This window comes from Lampetra planeri, chromosome 12 (assembly GCF_965212315.1).
Source record: "Lampetra planeri chromosome 12, kcLamPlan1.2.h2, whole genome shotgun sequence".
In the NCBI taxonomy this organism is placed as follows: domain Eukaryota; kingdom Metazoa; phylum Chordata; class Hyperoartia; order Petromyzontiformes; family Petromyzontidae; genus Lampetra; species Lampetra planeri.
In genome coordinates this window covers 170,926-188,318 of record NC_136118.1, presented here as the reverse complement: position 1 = coordinate 188,318, position 17,393 = coordinate 170,926, and the positions used below count along the sequence as shown (strand labels likewise).

Genomic DNA, 17,393 nt, shown 5'->3' with positions numbered 1-17,393 from the left:
GAGTGAGTGAGTGAGGAGCCTGGCGGCTGTGAGTGAGTGAGTGAGGAGCCTGGCGGCTGTGAGTGAGTGAGAGAGTGAGGAGCCTGGCGGCTGTGAGTGAGTGAGAGAGTGAGGAGCCTGGCGGCTGTGAGTGAGTGAGAGAGTGAGGAGCCTGGCGGCTGTGACTCTGTGAGAGTGAGTGAGGAGCCTGGCGGCTGTGAGTGAGTGAGAGAGTGAGGAGCCTGGCGGCTGTGAGTGAGTGAGAGAGTGAGGAGCCTGGCGGCTGTGAGTGAGAGAGTGAGTGAGGAGCCTGGCGGCTGTGAGTGAGAGAGAGAGTGAGGAGCCTGGCGGCTGTGAGTGAGTGAGAGAGTGAGGAGCCTGGCGGCTGTGAGTGAGAGAGTGAGTGAGGAGCCTGGCGGCTGTGAGTGAGTGAGTGAGAGAGTGAGTGAGGAGCCTGGCGGCTGTGAGTGAGTGAGAGAGTGAGGAGCCTGGCGGCTGTGAGTGAGAGAGTGAGTGAGGAGCCTGGCGGCTGTGAGTGAGTGAGTGAGAGAGTGAGTGAGGAGCCTGGCGGCTGTGAGTGAGAGAGTGAGTGAGGAGCCTGGCGGCTGTGAGTGAGAGAGTGAGAGAGTGAGTGAGGAGCCTGGCGGCTGTGAGTGAGAGAGTGAGTGAGGAGCCTGGCGGCTGTGAGTGAGTGAGGAGCCTGGCGGCTGTGAGTGAGTGAGAGAGTGAGGAGCCTGGCGGCTGTGAGAGAGAGTGAGTGAGGAGCCTGGCGGCTGTGAGTGAGAGAGTGAGGAGCCTGGCGGCTGTGAGTGAGTGAGTAAGAGTGAGGAGCCTGGCGGCTGTGAGTGAGAGAGTGAGGAGCCTGGCGGCTGTGAGTGAGTGAGTGAGAGTGAGGAGCCTGGCGGCTGTGAGTGAGTGAGAGAGTGAGGAGCCTGGCGGCTGTGAGTGAGTGAGAGAGTGAGGAGCCTGGCGGCTGTGAGTGAGTGAGAGAGTGAGGAGCCTGGAGGCTGAGTGAGTGAGTGAGAGAATGAGGAGCCTGGCGGCTGTGAGTGAGAGAGTGAGTGCGGAGCCTGGCGGCTGTGAGTGAGAGAGTGAGTGCGGAGCCTGGCGGCTGTGAGTGAGTGAGAGAATGAGGAGCCTGGCGGCTGTGAGTGAGTGAGTGAGGAGCCTGGCGGCTGTGAGTGAGTGAGTGAGGAGCCTGGCGGCTGTGAGTGAGTGAGAGAGTGAGGAGCCTGGCGGCTGTGAGTGAGTGAGAGAGTGAGGAGCCTGGCGGCTGTGAGTGAGTGAGAGAGTGAGGAGCCTGGCGGCTGTGACTCTGTGAGAGTGAGTGAGGAGCCTGGCGGCTGTGAGTGAGTGAGAGAGTGAGGAGCCTGGCGGCTGTGAGTGAGTGAGAGAGTGAGGAGCCTGGCGGCTGTGAGTGAGAGAGTGAGTGAGGAGCCTGGCGGCTGTGAGTGAGAGAGAGAGTGAGGAGCCTGGCGGCTGTGAGTGAGAGTGAGTGAGGAGCCTGGCGGCTGTGAGTGAGTGAGAGAGTGAGGAGCCTGGCGGCTGTGAGTGAGAGTGAGTGAGGAGCCTGGCGGCTGTGAGTGAGTGAGAGAGTGAGGAGCCTGGCGGCTGTGAGTGAGTGAGAGAGTGAGGAGCCTGGCGGCTGTGAGTGAGAGAGTGAGTGAGGAGCCTGGCGGCTGTGAGTGAGAGAGAGAGTGAGGAGCCTGGCGGCTGTGAGTGAGAGAGTGAGGAGCCTGGCGGCTGTGAGTGAGAGTGAGTGAGGAGCCTGGCGGCTGTGAGTGAGTGAGAGAGTGAGGAGCCTGGCGGCTGTGAGTGAGAGAGTAAGTGAGGAGCCTGGCGGCTGTGAGTGAGTGAGAGAGTGAGGAGCCTGGCGGCTGTGACTCTGTGAGAGTGAGTGAGGAGCCTGGCGGCTGTGAGTGAGTGAGAGAGTGAGGAGCCTGGCGGCTGTGAGTGAGAGAGAGAGTGAGGAGCCTGGCGGCTGTGAGTGAGTGAGAGAGTGAGGAGCCTGGCGGCTGTGAGTGAGAGAGTGAGTGAGGAGCCTGGCGGCTGTGAGTGAGAGAGTGAGTGAGGAGCCTGGCGGCTGTGAGTGAGTGAGAGAGTGAGGAGCCTGGCGGCTGTGAGTGAGAGAGTGAGTGAGGAGCCTGGCGGCTGTGAGTGAGAGAGTGAGTGAGGAGCCTGGCGGCTGTGAGTGAGTGAGAGAGTGAGGAGCCTGGCGGCTGTGAGTGAGTGAGAGAGTGAGGAGCCTGGCGGCTGTGAGTGAGAGAGAGAGTGAGGAGCCTGGCGGCTGTGAGTGAGTGAGAGAGTGAGGAGCCTGGCGGCTGTGAGTGAGTGAGTGAGGAGCCTGGCGGCTGTGAGTGAGTGAGTGAGAGTGAGGAGCCTGGCGGCTGTGAGTGAGAGAGTGAGTGAGGAGCCTGGCGGCTGTGAGTGAGTGAGAGAGTGAGGAGCCTGGCGGCTGTGAGTGAGTGAGAGAGTGAGGAGCCTGGCGGCTGTGAGTGAGTGAGAGAGTGAGGAGCCTGGCGGCTGTGAGTGAGAGAGAGAGTGAGGAGCCTGGCGGCTGTGAGTGAGTGAGGAGCCTGGCGGCTGTGAGTGAGTGAGTGAGAGTGAGGAGCCTGGCGGCTGTGAGTGAGAGAGTGAGTGAGGAGCCTGGCGGCTGTGAGTGAGTGAGAGAGTGAGGAGCCTGGCGGCTGTGAGTGAGTGAGAGAGTGAGGAGCCTGGCGGCTGTGAGTGAGTGAGAGAGTGAGGAGCCTGGCGGCTGTGAGTGAGTGAGAGAGTGAGGAGCCTGGCGGCTGTGACTCTGTGAGAGTGAGTGAGGAGCCTGGCGGCTGTGAGTGAGTGAGAGAGTGAGGAGCCTGGCGGCTGTGAGTGAGTGAGTGAAGAGCCTGGCGGCTGTGAGTGAGAGAGTAAGGAGCCTGGCGGCTGTGAGTGAGAGAGTAAGTGAAGAGCCTGGCGGCTGTGAGTGAGAGAGTAAGGAGCCTGGCGGCTGTGAGTGAGTGAGGAGCCTGGCGGCTGTGAGTGAGAGAGAGAGAGTGAGGAGCCTGGCGGCTGTGAGTGAGTGAGGAGCCTGGCGGCTGTGACTCTGTGAGAGTGAGTGAGGAGCCTGGCGGCTGTGAGTGAGTGAGAGAGTGAGGAGCCTGGCGGCTGTGAGTGAGAGTGAGTGAGGAGCCTGGCGGCTGTGAGTGAGTGAGAGAGTGAGGAGCCTGGCGGCTGTGAGTGAGTGAGAGAGTGAGGAGCCTGGCGGCTGTGAGTGACTGAGAGAGTGAGGAGCCTGGCGGCTGTGACTCTGTGAGAGTGAGTGAGGAGCCTGGCGGCTGTGAGTGAGTGAGAGAGTGAGGAGCCTGGCGGCTGTGAGTGAGAGAGTGAGTGAGGAGCCTGGCGGCTGTGAGTGAGAGAGAGAGTGAGGAGCCTGGCGGCTGTAAGTGAGAGAGTGAGTGAGGAGCCTGGCGGCTGTGAGTGAGAGAGTGAGTGAGGAGCCTGGCGGCTGTGAGTGAGAGAGTGAGTGAGGAGCCTGGCGGCTGTGAGTGAGAGAGAGAGTGAGGAGCCTGGCGGCTGTGAGTGAGAGAGTGAGTGAGGAGCCTGGCGGCTGTGAGTGAGAGAGAGAGTGAGGAGCCTGGCGGCTGTGAGTGAGAGAGAGAGTGAGGAGCCTGGCGGCTGTGAGTGAGAGAGAGAGTGAGGAGCCTGGTGGCTGTGAGTGAGTGAGAGAGTGAGGAGCCTGGCGGCTGTGAGTGAGAGAGAGAGTGAGGAGCCTGGCGGCTGTGAGTGAGAGAGTGAGTGAGGAGCCTGGCGGCTGTGAGTGAGTGAGAGAGTGAGGAGCCTGGCGGCTGTGAGTGAGAGAGAGAGTGAGGAGCCTGGCGGCTGTGAGTGAGAGAGAGAGTGAGGAGCCTGGCGGCTGTGAGTGAGTGAGAGAGTGAGGAGCCTGGCGGCTGTGAGTGAGAGAGTGAGTGAGGAGCCTGGCGGCTGTGAGTGAGAGAGTGAGTGAGGAGCCTGGCGGCTTAGTGAGTGAGAGAGTGAGTGAGGAGCCTGGCGGCTGTGAGTGACTGAGAGAGTGAGGAGCCTGGCGGCTTAGTGAGTGAGAGAGTGAGGAGCCTGGCGGCTGTGAGTGAGTGAGAGAGTGAGGAGCCTGGCGGCTGTGAGTGAGAGAGTGAGTGAGGAGCCTGGCGGCTGTTAGTGAGTGAGAGAGTGAGGAGCCTGGCGGCTGTGAGTGAGTGAGAGAGTGAGGAGCCTGGCGGCTGTTAGTGAGTGAGAGAGTGAGGAGCCTGGCGGCTGTGAGTGAGTGAGAGAGTGAGGAGCCTGGCGGCTGTGAGTGAGAGAGTGAGTGAGGAGCCTGGCGGCTGTGAGTGAGTGAGAGAGTGAGGAGCCTGGCGGCTGTGAGTGAGAGAGTGAGTGAGGAGCCTGGCGGCTGTGAGTGAGAGAGAGAGTGAGGAGCCTGGCGGCTGTGAGTGAGAGAGTGAGTGAGGAGCCTGGCGGCTGTGAGTGAGTGAGAGAGTGAGGAGCCTGGTGGCTGTGAGTGAGAGAGTGAGTGAGGAGCCTGGCGGCTGTGAGTGAGTGAGAGAGTGAGGAGCCTGGCGGCTGTGAGTGAGAGAGTGAGTGAGGAGCCTGGCGGCTGTGAGTGAGAGAGTGAGTGAGGAGCCTGGCGGCTGTGAGTGAGTGAGAGAGTGAGGAGCCTGGCGGCTGTGAGTGACTGAGAGAGTGAGGAGCCTGGCGGCTGTGAGTGAGAGAGTGAGTGAGGAGCCTGGCGGCTGTGAGTGAGAGAGAGAGTGAGGAGCCTGGCGGCTGTGAGTGAGAGAGTGAGTGAGGAGCCTGGCGGCTGTGAGTGAGTGAGAGAGTGAGGAGCCTGGCGGCTGTGAGTGAGAGAGTGAGTGAGGAGCCTGGCGGCTGTGAGTGAGTGAGAGAGTGAGGAGCCTGGCGGCTGTGAGTGAGAGAGTGAGTGAGGAGCCTGGCGGCTGTGAGTGAGAGAGTGAGTGAGGAGCCTGGCGGCTGTGAGTGAGTGAGAGAGTGAGGAGCCTGGCGGCTGTGAGTGACTGAGAGAGTGAGGAGCCTGGCGGCTGTGACTCTGTGAGAGTGAGTGAGGAGCCTGGCGGCTGTGAGTGAGTGAGTGAGGAGCCTGGCGGCTGTGAGAGAGAGTGAGTGGCGGCTGCCACGGCGGAGTCGCACTCCGGCGTAGCGAGGCCGTAACCACAGACGCCGCCTGCGGCACAAAGGTTGCCAGGCGCAGCAGCCCCCCACCCCCCTTGTGAACCTGCTGGGGGGGGGGGATGTGATTGAGTTGGGCTGCAAGGGAGGCTTGGGGGAATGCCCAGAAGCAGCATCAGCTGTGGGGGTTGCTTCTTCTCGCTCCTCCCCCTTGCCGCTGCCGCTGTCGCCGCGAGGGGGAGGAGCGCCGTGGCTCGCGGCAAAGCGGGCGACCGCCGCTGTTTTGATGCGAGAGGTGAACGCTGCAGCTGCCACGAGATCCGTAGCAGAACCTCAGCGGGGCAGAACCTCCACTCGCGAGGCTGAAGAAGCAGCATGAAACTGCTTGCGAATTGTGTGTGTTGCTGTGATTGTGTGTGTGTGTTAACACTGTTGCTGTGAATGTGTGTGTGTGTTAACACTGCTGCTGTGATTGTGTGTGTGTGTTAACACTGCTGCTGTGATTGTGTGTGTGTGTTAATGTGGTGCCACAGCGACGGGCCGCTCGGCCGAGCCAGGGAGCCGCCCGGCTTCCACCGCCGCACTGCCCCCCATCACCCCCCCCACATAAACACGCACCCGCACCCACGTAGGGCCTCGTGGTCGGGTCACCTACCCTGAGTTTTCACCCGAGGGCCCCCTAGGGGGGTTACCCCACGGTTTCTCAGGGCCAGGGAATTGGACAGGACCCTTCCCAGGCCAAGTAACACTGCGGCGCCGTGGGCGGATTTGAGATCGCACGACCACGGCGAGCTCAGAGAGCCCCGCAGTTAGAAACGCATACAAACACAAACACGGGTCAGCAAGGCAGATAGCTGGGATCAGGACCCGGGACGACTGATTGGTCGAAAGTTCAAAGGCCGGCGGGATCGCAAAAGAGCGGGAAATCCTAGGCTCAGGATTGGTCGAGAGACCAAGGCGGTCAGGACGGGGGCGCCTAGCCTTTGATGTGAATAGTTTAAAAGAAAACGCAGGGGCAGTAGGGAAGTCTCTTCTTCTGGAGTTTGGACACGGGGTCAGCGACAAAGGAGTCATCGGGCGAGCTGCTAGATTGTCTGCAGGACGATCTGAGCGCCGTAAGGTTACCAAGGACTACAGACGGTATCGTGTTGCGCGCCTTACAACACCTCAGAGCGGAGAGTAGGATCCGTAGGAGAGGGTTAGTTCGGGGTAAGGACGAGTAGGAAAGCAGTTTAGCAGAGAGCGCAGCATAGAATAGGGCTACACGGCACCAGAGTGTGGGTTAGAAGCGCCTTGCTGGCCCGCACACACACACGGGTGGCTCGGTTGGTTAGCAAGGGCTAATAAAATCTCGAGCGTAGTAACAAAACCGTGTTGTTGGGTGTTTTTGGAACGTGGTATTAGCGTGCACTGCATTCGCGAGTGTGTGGTCGTTGTATGCATAAAGGCCGTGGTCTCTGTACGATTGTGCGGGTACGGAGGTGTGTGCGTTAACGCCCGGGGAGAGCACTTTTGTGTGTTGGCGTGACTACGCAGCCGTGTGAGAGGAGAATCGTCCTTGTACGATATTTGTGTTGACGTGCACGCGCGAGTGGGGGAGGGGACGAGTCGTCGTGTCGGCGTGTGCCCCGCTTGCGTGTGCTCGTTACTTGCGTAAAGTGCGGCGCGGTGGTGGACCCCTGACCCCCGACCCCGCGGCTCGAGCGCGTAATCGGCTGCGCATTGTTGTACGGTTTGTCTCGCGCGCACGGCGGCGGCGGCTTGAGTCGTCGTGTCGGCGTGTGCCCCGCTTGCGTGTGCTCGTTACTTGCGTAAGCTCTCGGCGTGCGTAATCGGCGTACCCCAGGTGCGCGATCGTAACGTGAGCGGCCAGCGCGGCGCAGAGCGGCGCAAGAGTGGGTATCGCGTGTGGAGCTGTATGTGTGTGCGCGCACGTTCACGACGTGTGTAACACAGGTGCGCAATCCTAACGTGAGTGGTCAGCGTTGAGTGAGTGCCGTGCAGAGCTGGGTGTGGGTGTGCGCGTACGTGGTTAACCATGCCTGCTACGCGGACCCGCGGGGGAGGGGAATCCTCGGGCGACGGCTCCCACACCATGGGTGAGGAGCCTAGCGGCGGTTCGCTTAGCAGCGGGGGGGCGATTGATGATGTTAGCCCGGCCGTTAGCATTATCGAGGGAGGGATCTCGGGGGCTAGCGACCCCCACAAATTGGTGTCAGAAGCGGTACGGACCCCCGCGTTACCTCACGCTAAAATAAGACTAATATTTACCGGCCGGGGGGCCCCTTCGTGGAAGGCATTCGCCCGCAATCTCTTAGGGGCCAAGGAAATTAATGGATGGACGGACGCGCAGGCAGTACGTCAACTTAATATGAATCTTGATGGGCGGGCAGCCGATTTTGTAGAAGCGTTACCCGCGAGCGCACAGACACAGCTAGAGGAGCTGATGCGCCGACTCGATCAGCGTTTTGGCACACGTGACGAGGAGGAAGCAAAATCGGCCTTAGAGGCGCGCCGTCGCCAACCTGGCGAAGATCTCCGTGATTACGCCGAGGATGTGCGCGAGTTAACAAAGATCGCACGCCCGGGGTACGCAACTGAGGTTATTGAGGAACTGGCTGCCGAGAAAATCCAGCGGTACCTGTCTCGCACGGCGTGGTGGCAGCCAGACATGAGCTGCCCACGTCTTCCCTTTAACACCCTTGTCGAGCGCGCACGTAAGTGTGAAAGAATTCACAGCGAACGCGCGCAGCTCCGGGGGCTGGGACGAGAGCGCGCCATTGCGAGCCTGCTCTCGGAAGACGAGGAGGAGGAACAGGAGCTCGCGAGGACGGTAAGGGGCCGGGAAAGAGAGCCTCCAGTGTCCCGCGAGACAACCCCGGGATGGGTTGCCGGTATACAAACGGGTATAAAGGATGTCTCCGGCCAGGTAACCCAGATAGACAACAAGGTAAACCAAGTAGGTGAGGAAACGAATAAAAATATGGCCAAACTGCAATCCTCCGTTGAGACCATCCGATCCGAAATGGGGGACCTACGCGCCACGGTGGGAGGGTTATCTGGGAGGGTAGCCCGACTAGAGGCGGAGGGTGGACAGCGGCGTAATGGGGGGGGAGGGAGTGGGCAGGGGGCCCACTACGGAGCCGCCCCCCCTCCCCGGGCATGTTATATGTGCGATCGCCGAGGGCATCTAGTGAGAGACTGTCCTGAAATCACCCGAGCTAGGCAGGCGCGGGGGTTAAACTCCAACGCCTCCTAGTGAGCGGACCAACTAGGGGTGCAATCGACGCGGTCCCGATACAAATAGACGGTAATGAGAATAATGGCGAGCGAGTGATCCATAAACAGGTTACAACAACAACACCCAAGGGCGCGGGGACCTCGGGCGATTGGCTGCGGGAGCTGGTGGCAGGGATAACGGGAGCCACGTCGCTGGTGGAAGGCCAGGTGAACGGGCAGCGCACCCGGATCCTGCTGGACACGGGCGCCGTGGCCTCTCTCATGAGCGCCGCGCACTGCAGCATGCTCGGGGTGGACGTGGGCTGCCTGCAGGCCCCGGATCGCGCGCTGCACACGGCAAGCGGAGCCGGGATGGGGTTGCTGGGGAAGGTCTCCCTCGAGGTCCGTCTAGGAAACCAGGTGTGCACACAGGAATTCTACGTTTCGAGTGTGTTGTGCCACGAGTGCATTGCAGGAACGGACCTCCTGGAAAAGTTGGGACTTAACGTACAGCCCCGGCAACGATGCGCTACGGTGGAGGGCAGCGGGGAGCGGATTCCGTTCCTAGGACAGGAGCCGAATCGCCCACGCTTCACATCCGTGGCCGCTACGCTGGTGTCGGCCGTCACCATCGGGCCTCTCGCCGAGATGCTGGTGCCAGTGGCAACCCTCTCCACCGACCCAACCCACCGACCATCGGGCGAGGTAATGCTGACTCCTCACCCGGAGTTGGCATCGCGATACGGGGTGGTAGGGTCAGCCACACTGGTAAACGCAGATGGGGGCCGGCTGTTTATACGTGTGTTTAACCCACACAGTACCCCGGCAATGATACGACGACACACCCCGGTAGCCACCGTACACTCCCTGCATGCTCGCCACTCGAACGACTCGGTGTTCGCGCTCTGGGCGGAGGACCCTGGCCGCCCCGAGGACAGCCAGGATCTGGCCTGGCGGGTCGGCCCGACGCCCCGAGCCGAGATTGTTCCCCTGCAGGATGCGTTACATGTGCCTTGGGCAGCCTTACCTAAGGGGGAGGCCGATCAGCTGCGCGGGTTATTGCGGGAGTACGCCGACGTGTTCAGTGAGCACGATTCGGACGTAGGCCGGACCGACCTGGTCAAGCACCAAATTGACACAGGTGCAGCCCGACCCATCAAACTCCCCGCATACCGAGTGGGCGCGCCTGAACGAACCCAGATCAAAGAGGCAGTCACGGATATGCTACGCGATAACATAATCCAGCCCTCCGCGAGCCCTTGGTCTGCCCCGGTGGTACTGGTAACGAAAAAGGATGGGTCAACCCGGTTCTGCGTCGATTACCGTAAACTAAATGCAGTCACGCTCGGCGATGCCTTCCCCATACCCCGCATCGACGACACCTTCGACAGTCTCGCAGGAGCGCGGTATTTTTCCACCCTCGATCTGGCGTCCGGTTACTGGCAGGTGGAGATGACGGAGGAAGATCGGCCGAAAACCGCATTCACCACCCCGATGGGACTATTCGAGTTTCGAGTACTCCCGTTCGGACTCACCAATGCGCCTGCGACGTTCCAGCGGCTGATGGAGTTGGTGATGCGGGGCTTGCAATGGGAACAGTGCCTGATTTACTTGGACGATGTGATAGTGTTCAGTAGATCTTTGTCTGAGCATTGGTCCAGGCTTCGAGAGGTGTTCCAGCGACTGCGAGCGGCTCATCTCAAGCTCAAGCCACGTAAGTGTTACATCGCACAACGCGAGGTGGGGTACCTCGGGCATCGCGTCAGCGAGGCAGGCGTGCACACCGATCCGGAGAAGGTACGCGCCGTAGTGGAGTGGCCACGGCCAAGGAATCTGACGGAGATCAGATCATTTTTGGGGCTCGCCACCTATTATCGTCGATTTGTAAAGGGATTCAGCGAGATTGCACGCCCTCTCACCCAACTCACCTCCCCTAAGCACCCCTACCAGTGGACGGGGGCCTGCCAGACGGCCTTCACCACTCTCAAAGATCACCTCACCCACGCCCCCACCCTCGCTTTCCCCGATTTTACCACCGATTTTATTTTGGACACCGACGCCTGCAGCAGCGGGCTGGGCGCGGTGTTGTCACAGGTACAGGATGGGACGGAACGAGTCATCGCGTACGCCAGCCGGACCTTGAGTGGGGCCGAGCTGAACTATTGCGTGACCCGCCAAGAGTTGTACGCCGTAATTTTCGCATGCAAACAGTTCCGGCCGTATTTGTACGGCAGGAGATGTCGCGTACGCACTGACCATTATGCTCTGCAGTTCCTTCTTACATTCAAGGAGCCGCGGGGGCAGATGGCCCGGTGGTTGGCGCAGTTGCAGGAGTACAACCTGCAAATCGAGTATCGGGCTGGCCGGACGCATGCAAACGCGGACGCCTTGTCGAGGCGACCCACGGGGGGACGCTGCCGGCAGGCAACGGACCCCCGAGAGGCCGCGGCCACTGACCCCCCCCCAGCGAGAGAGAGTGCAGTGTGCGCCACAGAGACCCTCGCAGGTGGCACCGAGGATCCCGTCGACCGCCCGGCAAGCGCGGGACCCGCAGCTCGGGACCCGATCGGACGGATCCAGGAGGACGTCGGCTGCGCCTTCCCGGGCCTGAACGACGAGCAGCTGAGACAGACCCAGCAGCGAGATCCGGATCTGGCGGCGGTGGAGGCGGCACTGCGAGAGAAGGAGGATGCACTACCAGGGCCCTGGAGCGGTTTGTATGCCCGGTTGTGTGTGGAAAACGGGGTGGTGAGGGAACTGGCCGACGCTGGGCAGCCTGGGTGCATCTGCGTTCCCGCCCATGTGCGACCCCAACTACTACGACTGGTACACGACCACCCGCTCGGGGGCCATGATGGGGAACGGCGCACCCGGGAGACTCTGCGTCGCCAGTATCTCTGGCCTAAATTGGCGCAAGATGTGGCCGCCTGGGTGCAGGGCTGCCGGGCCTGTCAGCAGTGTGGGCAAAAGCCGGCGAGGTACCAGGTACCCCTGAGGCCGTTCCGAGTCAGTCGGACGAATCAGTTGGTCGGAATCGACCTGCAGGGGCCCTTTCCACGATCCCACCGGGGCAACCGATATATTCTTGTAGCGGTGGAGTACTTCACCCGCTACCCCGTGGCGGTGGCTATCCCGGATAAAACAGCCCTCGTAGTGGCCCGGGCCTTCGTGGAAAACTACGTACTTAAGTGCGGGATCCCCGAACGAGTCATTACCGACCAGGGTAGTGAATTCGAGGCCGAACTATTCCAGGCGCTGTGCCGAGAGTTCGGGATCCAGAAGGACCGAACCACGGCATATCACCCCCAGGCGAACGGGATGGTAGAGAGGATGAACCAGACTCTGGCCGGGAAGCTTAAACGCATGGCGGCCGCGAATCAACAGGACTGGGACGAACACCTCCCCTATGCCCTGTTCGCCTACACCACCGCCGTTCACACATCTACAGGACAGACCCCGTTCCTAATGATGTTTGGTCGCGAGTCTCGCCTGCCCGCAGATCTGCTGTTCGGTGTCCCTCCGCCGCAACGGGAGGAAGGGAGCCACCCCGTGGAGCACTTGCTGGAGACCCTGCGAGGGGCCAGGGGCCGAGCCTACCCGCACGGAGAGGCCGCGCACCAGCGGCAAGAGCAGGGCGCCCGACCCCGTATGGAGCCCCCCTTCTACACTGCGGGCTCCGAGGTGTTGCTGTACACTCCCCGCGTCGGTGCCGGACAGGTGGGGAAGCTGACCACCTACTGGCGAGGACCCTGGATTGTGAGACGGCAGATCTCACCATGGACGGTGCTGATTCAGGGAGGAGAGAGGGGCCGGGAGATGGTGGTCAACATCCGCCGACTGAAGCCGTGGCGAGCAGCCCCCGAGGGGGGGAGCCCCGCCGTCCAAGTACCCCGAAACCCCGGGGTCCCCCCACCCCCCGTGCCCGGGGGCCTCGCGCAGTATATGGGCCCCACGGAGCCCCGGGCTCCGAGGGAGCCCCAGGAGACGGAGCCGCCACCCCCCGAGGCCAGCCACAAGGGCCGGGCGAATCCCGCGGACCCCGCGGCGATACCTCGTGGGGGCAACCCAGGCGAGGTGCTCCAGTCAACCCGGGACGGGGACTGGCACCCCGGGGGGCTATGTGGTGCCACAGCGACGGGGCCGCTCGGCCGAGCCAGGGAGCCGCCCGGCTTCCACCGCCGCACTGCCCCCCATCACCCCCCCCACATAAACACGCACCCGCACCCACGTAGGGCCTCGTGGTCGGGTCACCTACCCTGAGTTTTCACCCGAGGGCCCCCTAGGGGGGTTACCCCACGGTTTCTCAGGGCCAGGGAATTGGACAGGACCCTTCCCAGGCCAAGTAACACTGCGGCGCCGTGGGCGGATTTGAGATCGCACGACCACGGCGAGCTCAGAGAGCCCCGCAGTTAGAAACGCATACAAACACAAACACGGGTCAGCAAGGCAGATAGCTGGGATCAGGACCCGGGACGACTGATTGGTCGAAAGTTCAAAGGCCGGCGGGATCGCAAAAGAGCGGGAAATCCTAGGCTCAGGATTGGTCGAGAGACCAAGGCGGTCAGGACGGGGGCGCCTAGCCTTTGATGTGAATAGTTTAAAAGAAAACGCAGGGGCAGTAGGGAAGTCTCTTCTTCTGGAGTTTGGACACGGGGTCAGCGACGAAGGAGTCATCGGGCGAGCTGCTAGATTGTCTGCAGGACGATCTGAGCGCCGTAAGGTTACCAAGGACTACAGACGGTATCGTGTTGCGCGCCTTACAACACCTCAGAGCGGAGAGTAGGATCCGTAGGAGAGGGTTAGTTCGGGGTAAGGACGAGTAGGAAAGCAGTTTAGCAGAGAGCGCAGCATAGAATAGGGCTACACGGCACCAGAGTGTGGGTTAGAAGCGCCTTGCTGGCCCGCACACACACACGGGTGGCTCGGTTGGTTAGCAAGGGCTAATAAAATCTCGAGCGTAGTAACAAAACCGTGTTGTTGGGTGTTTTTGGAACGTGGTATTAGCGTGCACTGCATTCGCGAGTGTGTGGTCGTTGTATGCATAAAGGCCGTGGTCTCTGTACGATTGTGCGGGTACGGAGGTGTGTGCGTTAACGCCCGGGGAGAGCACTTTTGTGTGTTGGCGTGACTACGCAGCCGTGTGAGAGGAGAATCGTCCTTGTACGATATTTGTGTTGACGTGCACGCGCGAGTGGGGGAGGGGACGAGTCGTCGTGTCGGCGTGTGCCCCGCTTGCGTGTGCTCGTTACTTGCGTAAAGTGCGGCGCGGTGGTGGACCCCTGACCCCCGACCCCGCGGCTCGAGCGCGTAATCGGCTGCGCATTGTTGTACGGTTTGTCTCGCGCGCACGGCGGCGGCGGCTTGAGTCGTCGTGTCGGCGTGTGCCCCGCTTGCGTGTGCTCGTTACTTGCGTAAGCTCTCGGCGTGCGTAATCGGCGTACCCCAGGTGCGCGATCGTAACGTGAGCGGCCAGCGCGGCGCAGAGCGGCGCAAGAGTGGGTATCGCGTGTGGAGCTGTATGTGTGTGCGCGCACGTTCACGACGTGTGTAACACAGGTGCGCGATCCTAACGTGAGTGGTCAGCGTTGAGTGAGTGCCGTGCAGAGCTGGGTGTGGGTGTGCGCGTACGTGGTTAACCATGCCTGCTACGCGGACCCGCGGGGGAGGGGAATCCTCGGGCGACGGCTCCCACACCATGGGTGAGGAGCCTAGCGGCGGTTCGCTTAGCAGCGGGGGGGCGATTGATGATGTTAGCCCGGCCGTTAGCATTATCGAGGGAGGGATCTCGGGGGCTAGCGACCCCCACATTAACACTGCTGCTGTGATTGTGTGTGTGTGTTAACACTGTTGCTGTGATTGTGTGTGTGTGTTAACACTGTTGCTGTGATTGTGTGTGTGTGTTAACACTGTTACTGTGATTGTGTGTGTGTTAACACTTGCTGTGATTGTGTGTGTGTTAACACTGCTGCTGTGATTGTGTGTGTGTGTTAACACTGTTGCTGTGATTGTGTGTGTGTGTTAACACTGTTGCTGTGATTGTGTGTGTGTGTTAACACTCCTGCTGTGATTGTGTGTGTGTTAACACTGCTGCTGTGATTGTGTGTGTGTGTGTTAACACTGCTGCTGTGATTGTGTGTGTGTTAATACTACTACCTGTGATTGTGTGTGTGTGTTAACACTCCTGCTGTGATTGTGTGTGTGTGTTAACACTGCTACTGTGATTGTGTGTGTTAACACTGTTGCTGTGATTGTGTGTGTGTGCTAACACTGTTGCTGTGATTGTGTGTGTGTGTTAACACTGTTGCTGTGATTGTGTGTGTGTGTTAACACTGCTGCTGTGATTGTGTGTGTGTAACACTGCTGTGATTGTGTGTGTGTTAACACTGTTGCTGTGATTGTGTGTGTGTGTTAACACTGCTGTGATTGTGTGTGTGTGTTAACACTGCTACTGTGATTGTGTGTGTGTGTGTTAACACTCCTGCTGTGATTGTGTGTGTGTGTTAACACTGCTGCTGTGATTGTGTGTGTGTGTTAACACTGCTGCTGTGATTGTGTGTGTGTGTTAACACTGCTACTGTGATTGTGTGTGTGTGTTAACACTGTTGCTGTGATTGTGTGTGTGTGTTAACACTGTTGCTGTGATTGTGTGTGTGTGTTAACACTCCTGCTGTGATTGTGTGTGTTTGTTAACACTTCTGCTGTGATTGTGTGTGTGTGTTAACACTGCTGCTGTGATTGTGTGTGTGTGTTAACACTGTTGCTGTGATTGTGTGTGTGTTAACACTGTTGCTGTGATTGTGTGTGTGTGTTAACACTGCTGTGATTGTGTGTGTTAACACTCCTGCTGTGATTGTGTGTGTGTAACACTGCTGTGATTGTGTGTGTGTGTGTTAACACTGCTGCTGTGATTGTGTGTGTGTGTTAACACTCCTGCTGTGATTGTGTGTGTGTAACACTGCTGTGATTGTGTGTGTGTGTTAACACTGTTGATGTGATTGTGTGTGTGTTAACACTTGCTGTGATTGTGTGTGTGTTAACACTGCTGCTGTGATTGTGTGTGTGTGTTAACACTGTTGCTGTGATTGTGTGTGTGTGTTAACACTGTTGCTGTGATTGTGTGTGTGTGTGTTAACACTCCTGCTGTGATTGTGTGTGTGTTAACACTGCTGCTGTGATTGTGTGTGTGTGTGTTAACACTGCTGCTGTGATTGTGTGTGTGTTAATACTACTACCTGTGATTGTGTGTGTGTGTTAACACTCCTGCTGTGATTGTGTGTGTGTGTTAACACTGCTACTGTGATTGTGTGTGTTAACACTGTTGCTGTGATTGTGTGTGTGTGCTAACACTGTTGCTGTGATTGTGTGTGTGTGTTAACACTGTTGCTGTGATTGTGTGTGTGTGTTAACACTGCTGCTGTGATTGTGTGTGTGTGTTAACACTGCTGCTGTGATTGTGTGTGTGTAACACTGCTGTGATTGTGTGTGTTAACACTGTTGCTGTGATTGTGTGTGTGTGTTAACACTGTTGCTGTGATTGTGTGTGTGTGTTAACACTGCTGCTGTGATTGTGTGTGTGTAACACTGCTGTGATTGTGTGTGTGTTAACACTGTTGCTGTGATTGTGTGTGTGTGTTAACACTGCTGTGATTGTGTGTGTGTGTTAACACTGCTACTGTGATTGTGTGTGTGTGTGTTAACACTCCTGCTGTGATTGTGTGTGTGTGTTAACACTGCTGCTGTGATTGTGTGTGTGTGTTAACACTGCTGCTGTGATTGTGTGTGTGTGTTAACACTGCTACTGTGATTGTGTGTGTGTGTTAACACTGTTGCTGTGATTGTGTGTGTGTGTTAACACTGTTGCTGTGATTGTGTGTGTGTGTTAACACTCCTGCTGTGATTGTGTGTGTTTGTTAACACTTCTGCTGTGATTGTGTGTGTGTGTTAACACTGCTGCTGTGATTGTGTGTGTGTGTTAACACTGTTGCTGTGATTGTGTGTGTGTTAACACTGTTGCTGTGATTGTGTGTGTGTGTTAACACTGCTGTGATTGTGTGTGTTAACACTCCTGCTGTGATTGTGTGTGTGTAACACTGCTGTGATTGTGTGTGTGTGTGTTAACACTGCTGCTGTGATTGTGTGTGTGTGTTAACACTCCTGCTGTGATTGTGTGTGTGTAACACTGCTGTGATTGTGTGTGTGTGTTAACACTGTTGATGTGATTGTGTGTGTGTGTTAACACTACTGTTGTGATTGTGTGTGTGTCAACACTGTTGTGATTGGGTGTGTGTGTGTTAACACTGTTGCTGTTGACAGGCCTAAAGGCCAGCAATAAACAGCACGGTCAAAGTTGTAATAAGTAAAAGTTAATTATAGAATTGAGCAAGGTGGGGGGGGGGGGTGTTTTGACTTGCAGTGTTTTATTAACTTTATTTATTTGCATTAACTTTTTATTATACCAGCTAATGTCCACTGAGCTATAGAGCTGTTTTTCAGAAGCGACCTGGAAACAAATGATAGCTCAACGAAGTAGCTTAGCATGTGGAAATGTATAGCAGCCAAATACTCAAAACGCATGTTGATTCTAAATGTGGAGGGATAAACCGGAGGACCTGGAGAAAAATCCACGCGACCACGGTGAGAGAGACATGCAAACTCAAAATATACAGCAGGCGCCAGGGTCAGGATCGAACCCACAACCTCCTGTATACCAGGCGAGGTTGTTAACATCTTGTCACCATGGCGCTCAGTGTAGATGAGACGAAACAGTGAGTCCTCACCACGGGATGAGAAATCAATTGGTGAAGTTCACGGGACAGTAAGCATGGTTGTAGTGATACAAAAAAGGTAGCAACGGATCAGCAGATGAGTGAGTGAATCATTGATGAGTGCTGAATCATCAATCAACTCGATTTCTTCATGTTTGTCTTTCTTTTTTTGTGTATGTGGGGAGCGGTGGTGTAGCATTTAGCACGCTGCACTACGAACCCGGTGACCTGAGTTCGATTCCTGCTCACGGCCAACACTAGTGACGATTATCTCAACCAGTCCTGGCCTTCCCGTAG

At 58.2% G+C, this 17,393-nt stretch overlaps 1 protein-coding gene across 1 annotated transcript in view; it reads right to left on the bottom strand.

Annotated features, from left to right (window-relative positions):
• The window catches only part of JAKMIP1 (janus kinase and microtubule interacting protein 1), a 60,421-nt gene that overhangs the window by 6,333 nt on the left and 36,695 nt on the right, over positions 1 to 17,393 (bottom strand). The gene's annotated exons all lie outside the window — the stretch shown is intronic.